Below are 14,396 nucleotides of genomic sequence, written 5' to 3'. Positions count from 1 at the left end.
CCGGGGCCCTCAGGAACGTCTGCCTCAACTTGGACTGGACTTCCTCCGTCTTCTGGTCCAGCCGTCCTCGATCGTGATGCAGAGGAGGGAAACTGCTGCAAGGTGTGGGCTGGATGTTCGACGTGCTAGATTCCGACGATCCTGGCGAAAAAAAAAAAAGGTACGCTTCAGGTACACTTCCGTCGTGCCAGATCCCGACGATCCTGGCAATGCCTGCCGCCGCCGAAGAAGAAGTGGCCGGCGGTGGCCTACTAGAGGGAGGGAAAAAGAGACCAACGAGAAAGATTTTTATGGCTCTGATACCATGTTAAGATGTTAAGATAGAGGAGAAGAGAAGATGAAGATCTTTTCTTACTGAGTAGAAACCGCCCACCTTTTATAAGAAGGTGGCTATTGTATACAGCTCATGTACAGATACAACGGCTATATTATCAAATCATGTCACTAGCTAAGCTAATATACAGCTAAGCTAAAGCTAAGCTAACAGATACAATAATCGAACTGAATTCAGATGAGATATCTGCAGTGTACGGGCATTCAATCCATTTGCTCTTCAGAAGAATGGATGTATTTAGTGTGATAAATACAGGGACGCATGGCAGTTCTCTCAATCCATGTTCTTCTTCGGATTCCTTTGGATCCGTTCTCTATGAATTGGACAAGAAGATTGATGCCAAAATAAGGCAATACAAAGGACTACAAGAGCATCACCCTCTTGCTGGCCTTCAACCACCAGCGACACAAGCTCATATTCCTGCTGTTGACTCCGGGGTCTCAACCATACAGGACACGACTTCCAAAAATTCTCAGGTATCCACCTGACAAATTATGAAATACAGCATTCAGTCGACAAAATGGCCTGCTAGATAAATCAAGGTTGCGTTCAGGAAACCACAGATTAAAAACAACTCAAATGAAACAACAATAACAAGGTTAGTATCTTTACAAACGACAGCACTTCAGTAGTTCTTGAGCTGTGATTTGCATATCAATTCTTTCTCCAGTAGCTAGCCTCACAGAAAAGCCCAAAAGCTTTGAATTAAATAGCCCCTAAATCAGGAAGAAGTGTGAAATAATGAACTGGATATACTCTGAAGGATGAAATGACAATGTATATACGATGGCATCATTCCTAATTACTCTACTCAGATTGCAAGCTTATTGATTAGAATATTCTTGAACTGCTGTTCACACTGCAAGCCCTTTATTAGTGTGGAAAATTTAAAGGTCGTTGCTTCAATACGGTCCTATGCAAGTATTTCACTGTGTCCATTAGCTGTCTCAAGCACTGGATTAGGTTTGAAAGTACACAATTGATCCCTCACAAGACAGTGCATCTGATGCCAACTCATGGTTATAATTCTTATGCGAGGCAGCTTGGGAGGGGATTATCTAAACGAGGCAAGTGCTCGGGGCTGATAGCATCCACCTGGAATCGGCTACAGTGATTGAGTGAATCCGAGGGCAATGCACCTGTAACGATCAACACCCACTTCTTCGAGATATTTGTGGGCTCGCAGGGGGAGTGTGGCTTCTTTCTGACCTCTCATGTCTATCGCGAGGCAAATAATGCCGCGGACTGAGTCGCCTCCTATGCTGCGCATCATTCAGAAGTATCTTTGGGAGGATCATGACTCGATTCATTCTCTTCTCCGTAATTGTTTTTTTTTTTTTTTTGACTTTATTGTGCATCCACCCACGGCTGGTGAGGGAAACCACTGTATAAATAAAAAATAAACAAATAAATAATAACTCCATATCAGCATTCAAAATTTCGATCACATAAACGTATCGGCCCACGGGCTTGAATTGATGTTTCGTGTTTACCCATCGGATGGGACCAATCCGCAATTGCTTGATCTGGCCAGTCACAAATAATTTTCAGTTTATTTAGAAACTTGGTACTTACTATTTTAAATATGCTTCAGAAGTTCATACTGAGAATTGGAAGTAAGCCTGAAAACAATTTGAAGCTCCGTATGAGCCAGTTAAATAATTGTATGTCAATACGAGAAGTTTTCATTAACTTACTCTTTTTCTACTATTATAATGCAAAGAAACTTTAACTTTCGTCCTGAGGTTTCATCTGTAGAGCAAATTTATCCCTATAATGTCATATGCCCTTTTTTTGATGTTGGACTCGATTAGTTCATATTTTAAACAAAATAGAAGAAAAAGGGCAAGATTCATTGGTTTATTTGGAGGGCATCTTCAAGCAAAAATTGCTACAAAAAAATCTTCAAGCAGGCAGTGTTATTTCAATTATTAACTTTTTTGATTATAATATTTATTTATATTTATAATTAAAAACAATAGCAATAATTGGCATTATTACAATTCTATTGTCACAACATCAACACCTATGACCTCCGCTACCTTGACAAATATTGTTTTATAGCACCACCCATAAAAAGGCCCATACAATGTAATTTATCTTTAACTAAAATTATTGTTTAACTTGCCAATAGGGAACAATAATGCTGAATAAATAGATGAGAATCTTGTATATACAACTATATCTTTTGCTTATCACCATACATGCTATCTTTACCATTGGTGTTGGAGCAAAATATCACTATGTGGAAAAAAGTTCATACTCCCATTTGTCAAACTATGTAAAACTCTTCTTTGGCCTGCATGAAGGTATGTCACTCCCTACCAAACATAATCTCCAGCTGGAACTATAAAATTTCTCTTTGCTAATTATAATATTTATTTAATATTTAATATTTATTATAATAAAAAAAGTTTATCTGTGTTTGTAGGCATATCATGCAGCGGAATAATAATAATCAAATAAATTTTTACTGACCTTTGCCAATGCTGTTCAAGCATGTAGTTGTCACACCACAAAGAAAGAGGTCTAGGTGATGGATCCACAAGCTTATTTATACTACTAGGTTAGGGACCCCGATCGTTATCTTTAAAGTTTATCTCTAATTAGTTTCTATGCATCACAGAAACTACCAGATAAGATAAACTCCATATTACCTCTTTCTTGATTGGATTTAATCACCATTTAAACGAGGTTTATCTTGATGTGGGATAAGCTTGATTAAGTGGGCCACATCAAGTCTCCTAGAATTAGGCGACGTGCTAACAGTGTTTTCATAATCCCACCACATACTGCAGGTCAAAATTGATATTTCTTGGTTTACATCCGTAAATTATTTATAAAGTTTTTTAGAAAATCATCAAATATTACAATAGTGCTTATCATTGTAAACTCAGTTTCCTCCAGCATCTTAAGACATATATTGTAAAGTAAATAGTTCAAGCTATACAAATTTCAAAATAGTTCAAGCCAAAAATTCTGTAGCCAACTATAACCTTTATAAACTAGTGTCATTCAAAAAGAATGAGTCACTCACGCACAATTCTAGTGATATCAATTTTTTAAAAGGAGAAATGCCTTACAGTTTGCAAGTCCTAATATTGCTATTGTTATTAGTTAACCATTGGCTTGATTATCATGTTAAGTTGCTTTTGTCCAAGCCCCGGCATGAGGAATAAAAAGCATCATGCTCATGCAAAAGCCATGCCATGTACATATATATTCTTTTCCCTGAATCGTAGTAAAGAGTATTTTTTTTCATTTCCAAAATATACAATGCCAAAATATTGCTACATACTAGAGGATCTCCTCTGATTAATACGTGATCTACCTCAATGGCTCTGAATGCTTGTAAAAGTTGAGATCAGATACAAACTAAGTTAAACAGTAGGGAACATATCCATCTTTTCCCTAAAATAGTATCTAGGCCCAGGGAGGCCAACTAAAGGATTCCATGGAATGAAATAAAATGAAAAAAAGAATTACTTTAAACTAAGTTTAGTTATGTTACTTATGTAATGTTTCTTGATGCTATGGGTTTACAAGTTAGAACAAAGCTTCAATTTAAAACTTAATTTGCTGAGAACATCCAATAGTAGCTCATTATATGCTTCACTTGAGTTTCTTTAGGGCTCGTTTGGTTCGCGGGAAAAGAAAGGGGAAAGTGTGGTCAACGGGAAAGTAATGAGATGCCTCTTGTTTGGTTGGAGTTTTCAAAGGAGAGAAATGGGAAAGTTGTATTCCCATAGGAATATGATTCCCACATTTCATTGGAAAGTCTTTCCCATGAGAAATATGGGAAAGTTATTTTTCCATGAGGCGGGAATCACTCCATTTTTATTTTTTCCATAAAGACCCTTCAGTATTAAAGAAGCATTAAAGAGGCATTAAAAACCTAATTTTTATTAAGGGTATAATAGGAATTATACATAACTTTCCCAAGAAAGTAGATAGTCGACCAAACATAAACACTTTGGAAATCTGTCACTTTCCTAGGCATTCTCTTCCTAAGAATCTGCTTTCCAGGAATTATATTTCTAGGAGGAAAAATACTTTCCGCGAACCAAACGAGCCCTTAGGGTATAAATACAACTTCTCCTCCATTATGAAAATTGAGGTCCCGTGTAGCATTGCTTTTATTTTCTATTTTTGTTTCCAAAACCCTAGAAAAAAGGAAACTAGATTAAACAACATGTATGATGAAAAACTTTTATTATTTAAAATTATTTATAAAACCTTTAGAAATTTTGGTAGTAAAAATGTATTGCTTTTTAAAAATAGTGGGAAGGGGGGGGGGGGGGGGGGGGGGGGAATGCAAAGGATAGCATAACTTTTGCGCAGATGCTATCTTCAACATTAATCTCTATTTGATATTTTACTAATTTATAGAGAAACAGAGTTTACATGCACATATAATCAAATGGACCATTAATTATTCTTCGTGATCATGTTAATTAATCCACCGAGAGATGGTAGGGTACTCTTTTTCATTTTCCCTCTTGCTCGTAGCATGGGGAAGAAGTGGACTCTAATGGTACTATTGATCAAATAATTGATTGAGTGATCGAATTGTATCAATCATTTAACATCAAAAGAGAGGAAATCTAGTTGCAGGTTTTTGATGAGTAGAACAAATTGTCTATACTCCCTTGTTATTGTGCAAACAGGTTGTGTTTTGAGGGAAGTGCAAGCAGCTTGTGTGTGTTGGTAGGAAAAAAAGAGGAGATGGCTAAATTTAGGCTTGTGCCAGCCTGCCAGTTGGCAACCCTCCTCGAAAGGAGGTCCTGAGCGTGAACAAGATAGCAGTGATCTATAACGATATTTATATAAAAGAATAAGACTCCATTGGCAGAGCTTTTGGAAGGCCAAAAAGCACTTTCTGGCCCTCCAAAAGTATTTTTAGATAAAATAGGGATGTTTGGTAAAAAATTTAAAAAGTTGTTTTAGCTTTGCTAGAAAACTAAAAACAGCTTTTCTGGAGAAGCACTTTTAGGCTCCATCGGAAAGCTGTTTTGATTTATAATATTTTTTTCTTTTTAAACCAAAATATCCATAATAAAATATAACAATTACACAAAATATCTTTTTATAATTATGAAAATCTGAAGGAGTCCCAACAAAAAATATAATATAATATTATACCATAAATATTTTATAATTATAAAAATATTATATTATGCTATAAATATAATATTATATTACATTATATCATAATACATTAATATGTTGTATTAAATAATTTAATATTATGTTATATTATGGAAATTTAATTTACGCTAATAATTACAATATTTATACCTTTATTATTGTATTATACTATAAATATAATATTATATTACATTATATCATAATACATTAATATGTTATATTAAATAATTTAGTATTATGTTATATTGTGGAAAATTAATTTACATTAATAATTATAATATTTTATACATTCATTATTGTATTATACTATAAATATAATATTATATTACATTATATCATAATATATTAATATATTATGTTAAATAATTTAATATTATGTTATATTATGAAAAATTAATTATTTACGCTAATAATTATAATATTTTATGTCTTTATTATTGTATTATACTATAAATATAATATTATATTACATTATATCATAATATATTGATATGCCATGTTAAATAATTTAATATTATATTGAACTATTATGCTATAGTATACAATATTATATTATAATAATATTATATTACATTACAATAATATTATACTATATCATATATTTATGTATTAATATATATTATATTTTATTATGTTCTGTTGTATAATATTATACAATGTCCTTTTTGTCATACTAAAAATACTTTCTCAGTTTATTTACCAAACACATGTTAAAGTTTCACAATATTTTAGAAATATAATTATCAAATAGCAAATAGATTTTTATAAAAGCTTTACTTCAAAAAGCTCTACTTCCAAAAGCTCTATTGCCACCAGCTTTGCCAAACAGGGCCTAATGCTTCTTAACCCAGACTAAATGGCGGGATAGTTGCAATGTAAAAATATATTATTATCATATGATAATTATAAAATAATATATTATTATACTTTTATCCAGTTCATCCGGTTTCAAGAAAATATCTTCTTTTTCATCCGTTATTTTCAAATACTATTCGAACAACATTTCTTCACCCCCCAACTGCAAGTCTGTAACCTTGACATAACATCATTTTTCTCCAAACAAAAAATTTATTCTCATTTATATGGATATGAATGAATATTTTTTGTATAAGTTTTTCTTATATCAAAAAATCCATGCCCGATGAAAAAGATGCCCGTACTGGAGATAGCCATGTCCTGGATGGGTGAATAAACGAAGAAAGGAGGTCAGCAGACCGCAACAGTCTGGTTTGAGGCACCCGGCAATTAGCTGTCAAAAAGGAGCTTACGTTGCCTAAAGATTAAGAAACAATTGGATATTCATTGTAAATGGCCAGAGCAACGCATGACAAACCATATTTTTTTCTCAAAAAAAAAGAAAGAAAAAAAGAAGACCTTAGAAACCTTTCCTTGGTTCAGAAGATCAACCATATCTAGCATTCCATTTGCTAATTATTTAAGCATATCGCCCTTGGGAGTTTGATTGATTAATTATTAAATTTTGACTCATGTTATTTAGATGCCCTTAGCTCTTATGTAACCAATGACTATGTTAGTAGCAAGAATAGATGGAAGAAAATTATTCACTTGTAGCCATAGCTATGTTGTGAGAATTTCACCCGCTATGACCATGAAGACCTCCATTTTTTTTTCCTTTTTTTCTTTTCATTTTTCTTAAGAAACAAACCGGGGGAAGAGCCTTGAAAGCTCTCAAACGCAATATGAAACCATGGGCTTGTGTGAGAACCCATGTGGGCTCAAGGATACCATTTATAATAACTTAGGACCTCAGCCAAAAAAACTTGTCCAAAAATTTTAGTTGGATCTTTAACCTTGTACAAGTATCCAAGATCAATATAGTACATAGCCGATAGGGGATTAAACATATATTTGCACGGATCCTCAGACACTTTCCTTGTTTAAGCCCTAGTATCCTCGTCAAGCTAAAAGCCCATATCTAATTAAATTCAATCAAATCCAATTACAAACATCATGCATGATAGATCCCAAAAGGATTCATGCTGCATTATCTCTTAAGCATACACAGGTCATGGATTGAGTTTAGTTCTCCCTAGGTCATTGCAACCAAAATTAGAGCAATCTCGGTCCATGGCTTATTTGGAGTTGAGCATGAGCCAATGGTGGTATTTATGATTAGATTTTATTGGATTTGGATTCTTAATCTGGCGAGAATGCCAAGGCTTAAACGGAAGGAGTGTGTGAGAATCCGTTTGAGTATGTATCATTTGAATACTAAAGAAATCTTAGATATTTAAACAAGTCCAAAAACTTAAATAATACTTTTCAGCTTGCTTTTCTGTGTAAGATTTTGACAACTTAGAATCCTATTCCAATGGACTATGCAAGAGCAAACTAATTCGTTCTTACAATTTGCAATACATGGTTGTTGAGAACATCCACCTCAAATATTGGATTTGGAAAAAAGGATCATATTCATCTTTGCTGCAAAATTGTTTGAACTTTACTGGGATCTTTGAAGGCTTACCTCGAGAGCTACGTATAGGAACATTTTTTAAGTGTGGATCAACTTGTCTTATACGTGTATCCATTACTAATGCATGAATATCTGCTGGAAATTTTTGTATATTCTTCTGAGAATATAATGGTCCAGTGAAATATTTTTTTTTACAAGTTTAAAAGTAGTGAAATTTTCTACAAAATTCCCTAAAATAAAATTAATTGATGTAATGCTTCTGGATAGAATGATTACAAAAGTAACAACTACCAAATTTTGTTGGCTATGTTATAATAATAAAAGACAGGACAACTTTAACAAGTAATAGAAGAGAGGAGAGGGCCCTCTAAAAGCCGTACTGCTGCTGTTGTTTCTATACGCTGCTGCAACTCCTTCTTTTATCTTTTCCCTTCACAGCCCCAGATCGACTTATAAGTCATCTTTGCTTTCCTTTGACTAAGGGATAATTGAGATCTAATAGGTAAACTTTAGGGAGATTTTTCATTCCATCTATTATCATCCTACAAAGATTAATTGTTTACTATTTAAGTACTATATCCTCTTTTGCAAATCCTATTTTTCCTCCTCCTTATGTTGAGTACACAAAATACAAGTTTATGCAATAAATTCATTCTTCCTCCTCGTCCTTAATGCATCTGTACAAAGTAAGAATGTATATTTATACACATCACCATGTTCTCTGAAACTTGTCTCATTAAGGTTGTGCATAAGCATCATATTGCTAGTTTTACCAATGTTTGACAGTGGACAAGCTGCAATGTTTCTTGGAGTAGGTCAACCAATCACATTTTGCATTGGGCCAATAACTTGTAGAGCAGCACATTACGTGGAGTAGATCGACCGTGCCGTCCTAAAATCTAAAACAAACACTAAACAAAAAACAAAAAAGAAAAGAATGATAACTCTCTCTCTCTCTCTCTCTCCCTCTCTTTCTTTTCCATGCCACACTAAAGGATATACCAAAAGTCTTTTTAAATAGAGTTCATATGGGTGGATATTTAATTTCCACTCAAATTTAAAAACAAACATCCACCGAAAAATAAGACTTGATAACTACTAAAGAATAAGAAGAACTATTTTGTAAGAAATAACTAAGTAGAATAAAACTATGAATAGAATCCTAAAATTATTAAAACTAATGACCAATTAAATAAAAATTCTAATAGAATTAGAACTTGTCAATGAATCGCAATATAACTAACCACTAAAATAGTGTCAAACTCCAGCCTCGATTAATTGATTCTCTAACTTGACAGCAGTTCACCAACTTGCTGGTCAAATGGCTGGAGACAATAACACTTCCATAATTCTTTTATAATTGGCTAAGTTTGAGGTACATGGGAGCACTCTAGTCCACCCATGGCATTAGTTCCAACCTTTACATAAACACATGCCACGTGTTGTTCGTTCAACGTCCACTTCTATGCTGCATGTTTATTAACATTTTTTTTAGAAAAAAAAATTGCATCGAATACTTGTGATCAATGGAATATATGTAAGAGACCACCATGCGGCTAATAGAAAATGCTATCATGAGATCGCAGGATTGCAGCCATTCATAGTATATATTGCTTTGCTCGTCAGGCGTGACGTAGCCATCTATATATTAATTATTTTAAGTTGATATATTTCTTTTGAACCAACTCTGCCTCTGTTTGACAGAATTTGATAAAAAATATTGCAGAACTCGTAATAGGATATTGTTAATTTCCTTACCCCTTGTGATTTTCTTTTTAACTTTTCTTTTATCCAATCATTTGGCAGTTCAGCTTGGTAGGTAGTATTAAGAATGAGCAGATGGAGTTTTATGGAATGCCAACTAGCCAACCAAGTTCATATAGCCTCTTTAGGTGATAAAAGATTCCCATTCTAGTACTTGATTAGGTTCCACAATTTCTTAAATAATAAATAAAAATCTAAGTGGAGCTTCATGGAGCTCAAAGAAAACTACTTGCACAACCAACTATTGGAAATAACCCTATGGAGATGCCTCCAATTGTCTCCGACTTGATATTAAGTTTTTTTTTGGTAAACTAGAATTATTAAATCAATCTAGAATGAATACATTCACGAGCATCTCACAGTCATCTAGAGAGTAGATTCTATATGATCAGCAACATATGCTGCCAATTAATCTACAGCTCTATTAGCTTTTCTATAAATATTTTTTACTTCAAAAGAGTGAAAGAATGGTACCATCCTGGACACAAAGTTATATTTAAAAAATTTAAATGCATTCTAGTAATTTAAGATGTCACCCTCAGGCGACCTCATTTTGTTAGGATTTAGGAGAAATCTTATCTACTTTCATTAATTTATATCATGTGGCGCCCACATGATTCTTACCGAAATATTCCATGCCTTGGAGGATGGTATCAATTGTCCCATGCACTAATAATGGCCAGACCTGGGTCCATCTAGAGAAGGTGACATGCACTTGATGCCACGTAGCTTTATTATATATTAGTTCTATTTCCACCCTACGATGGGTTCCACTACTTCGCATGCAAGTTTTGCCCGGTTCCTTACAACTGTAGGGCAGCCGCATCACGAGGGCCGCGCCCTAAAGCAACCTTGGGCCCGCTCCCGCGCAAAAAGGCTCACGCTGCCCGTTCGTCAACTCTCCCGTCCCACCTGTCTCCCCGCCGCTGACTCGCGGCACAACTTAAGCGACTCCTGAAGCCTCCCCTCAACCCTCACCCACCTACGTTGCGGGGAGGAGCGTTAGGAATGATGTTGTTGCGGGGTTTCACCCCGGCAGCAGTTGGCGCTAGAGGAAGGGCCCCGGCCACGCACAGATCTTCCCGCTGGGGGGGCTGTGTTGTGGAATGGGGTTTCCAGTTTAGTCCCACATCGACTAATCAGCGGAAAGGTCTGTGCCTTATAATGAGGAGGTGCAAACCTTTCCTCACGAGGGCCCTTTTGTAGGACAAAACCGTGAGGGTAGGGGTAGTACCTCCGCGGACCCCCGCGCCGTTAGGGCTCGGGACTGTCATTGGGCAAAGACCCTGGGCGACCTCCCGGAGACCCGAAGCGGCAATCCCAGAGCGGATAATACCTCGGGAGGGACGCAGATGCTTTTCCTGCTCGCTGGTGTGTGGGCTGCTGCCGGGGTGAAACCCCCGGCAGCAGATGTCATCCTCAGATGAACACCAAATCTCCAGATTCAAGTACAATCCGACTTCAAGTGGTGCTTTCTCTAAAAGACGTGATAGATATCTTCCATACTTCTTTCGTATGTAAGAAAGCGAAGACACTTTTATACCTCAACGCACCCTAGCCAAGTTATCATGGAAGAGGAATTTAGTACGAAAGTAATCTGTGTGGCAGAGTAAGGAAGGTGGTTACACGCTCTAAAATACAATGGCGCTTTTAGTGATTAAATAAAGAAACAAAGAAATAAATATGTTCTAATTAAATCAAAGATTTTGTAGTTGCCTTATGAATCTTTACTTGTGAATCTGTTATTATCCTTCGATCTTACTCTAAATGTGATGAGGCTTAAGATGGGGTCGACTCCTAAGAACAGCAAGGATTTTATTGGCTTGCTAATTGGCTATGATTTTGGGGTACCCAACCAACTATATTCACCTCGAATATTTGATTCTATTTTTTCACTTGTTGTATATGAAGTGTTATAAGTTTCTTTTCTCATTTTCTCTTCTCATAAATTGGGTAACTTACATCTCTCTTTTCATAAAAAAAATAAATAAATAAATTGGAGAGCTATTTTAAAAACTGCAAAGACTTCCACTGCATTATCATATTTACATCATCAACATGTATAATTCTTTTCACATGACATTCTTCATTTCATTAACTTTTCCTTCTTACATTGATAGTTCTCAAACTTTAAAAAAATTGTGTCTCTATTGTAATTTTTTGTACCATAATACTATTACTTCTGAACACTCTTCTTATGAAGTAACCTTTTTATTTTGTTGTTATCATCTGAATTTTTTATCATAATATCTAACAACAAAAATTCCAAAATCTACTATTTTATTTCAAAGATTCGATTAAAAGGCTATGTTCGAGATATAATGATTGTTATTTCTATTTTGTAAACTAGTGAGGATGTGTTTCATTATATGAAAGTGGCAAAATTTAGTGGCCTGCTTCAGAAGATTTCTATTAAAGCCAAACTCCTACGTACTCGCCTCCTTTCTTAGGTTTACCCGCGGCTAAGCAGAACCAGATCCTCTCATTTAAAAGCCCATCATCCCATCATCTCCTCTCCGTGCCTCCAAAAGACTTAACTAAATTCTCCCCAGCCGCAACCACCACCACCACCAATGGCAGCGCCGGACGACGACCGCCCCCGCCGGCCCCCCCTGCTGTTTCGCCTCCCGCGCCGCCCGTCCCCGCCGGCGCTGCCTCTTCGGCGTAGAAAGATGGCGGTGGTCCGGCTGGGAGACCGTCGGGGGTGGCGCAGCGGCCGGAGGCTCTTCGTGGGCTTCCTCCGGCGGGTTCGGTGGAGGTGGCTGGTGGCGCAGTACCGGAAGGCGTTGAACCGGGCGAGGGCGTGCTACGTGGAGCTGATGCGAGATCTGATGGATGGGGCGGCGACGATCGAGGCCGTCCGTTCGCAGATGCTAATGGAGCCCTACTTCGCGGTCTCCATGGTGCCCATCACCGTCGCCAATTGCCCCAACTACTATAAATTCTGAAACAGAGATTATAATTCTCTCCCTCCCTCCCTCGCACGAAAGGATGTTAGTATATGGTGTAAGAAAACCGGAACGAAATTAATAGGAGAGAAATATTTTTTCTCTCTTTTTTTTCTTTTTTTTGTGATTTTATGTGTATTTTCTTGTAAAAAGTATAATATATTAGATGGTTCTGCTTGATCTTTTCCAATTCTTATGATTCAAAAATCATCATATTCAGACATGATAGCCGTACCGTACCGTACCAAATAGTACCGAACATACCGTACTATACCGAACCGGTACCGATATAGGTGGTGTACCGACTCTTGATACATCCAAAAAAAATCGTAACGTACTGATACATGCTAGTGTGGCACTGGTACGGAATTCGGTATCGGTATGGCGAATCTTATGTTCAGAATCATGTGTTGGGGACTAATCGAGCCATTTTCGTTTCGTGAGATGGAATTTAGTTGAAGCTTTAAGCGGTGCTTGAAAAATTACTGTAAAGACACGACTATTATGGCTCAAATTTTAAACCATCTCTCTCTCGCTAATTTATAGCTTCCATTAATTATCATCTACATAGTTTTTAAGCCATGAATTATCATATTAATGTTGTTCATTGCAATAAACTTGAGATCCATTTGAAGATTAAACCACATGATTTTTTAGTTGACGTTTTGTTGAAACAAATTTGGTTTATAGCAAAGTAAAGCCTGTGTTTAAAACGTTCATTTGTTCCTCTCTTGCTTTTTCTTTTTAAATTTTCTCCTACCTCTTTATTAGAGAAATCATTTATGGAAGTTGTGGCTAATGCCTACTGTACAGAAGGAAGGGGTATGTTGACATTGTCATTGTCATAATTTGTTGCTCAGTGACAACGTAGTATAATATTACATTGTTATTGAATTAATTGTGCAAGCTAATGGATTATTATATGCTCTCTCCGACAAGATAATATATCAAATTTTTCTGCCGGTGTTTTTGAAATCCTATTGGATGATAGGCAATTCTCTCTACTTAGAAACTTTATATGCCTTCCGTTCTTTTAATAATAAGATAATTTACTATAATTTTGCTATCACACCGGACATATTTGATTGACGAAAAGAATTTTTTCTCTCTCGAATACTTTTTAAAAAACTGATACTTGGATATATAATTTTAGAAAAGTAGTTTTGCATATTTAATTAACTATAAAAAATAACATATTTCAAAATGACTTATATTTATATTTAGTTGAGTATCTATATTTTTTAAAAAAAATTACATAAAATATATATTATATCTTTAATAAAAGAAAACATCATATCCATTCTATCTAATAGTTTAAGAGCATTTTTTTTAAAAAAAATAACCCAATTTTCAGCCGGTAAGAATTGAACTTTTTCATATTCCACATAGATTTTTTTCATAAATATAAAATTTTTATTTCTATAAAAAATATTTTTGATTTTTTTAAAAAAATTTTAACTAAATATGAGGTATTCTACTGTTTTTTTATTGGTTTCACTTTTTCTTCTTCTCCTTTGGAACCAAACGAGTTTGTATGCTGTGGCTATTATTATATAACCATAATCTCATTTTAAAAATCAAAAGGCTGGAAAGCTTCCACCAGGCAATTGCACGATTAAGAAACGACCCAAAAAAAAGTTTGTCATTTGTGGAGTGCAGATGCCATGCAAAGCAAGCCTTGGATGCGTGAAGGACGAGCAACTTTTTCTTGGCTGCATCGAAAGTTGCGAGCGTGGATTCCAAGAACAATCGTGCAGTTCGATCCAGC

This window comes from Phoenix dactylifera, chromosome 8, assembly GCF_009389715.1.
Source record: "Phoenix dactylifera cultivar Barhee BC4 chromosome 8, palm_55x_up_171113_PBpolish2nd_filt_p, whole genome shotgun sequence".
In the NCBI taxonomy this organism is placed as follows: Eukaryota; Viridiplantae; Streptophyta; class Magnoliopsida; order Arecales; family Arecaceae; genus Phoenix; species Phoenix dactylifera.
This window is presented reverse-complemented; position numbering follows the sequence as displayed.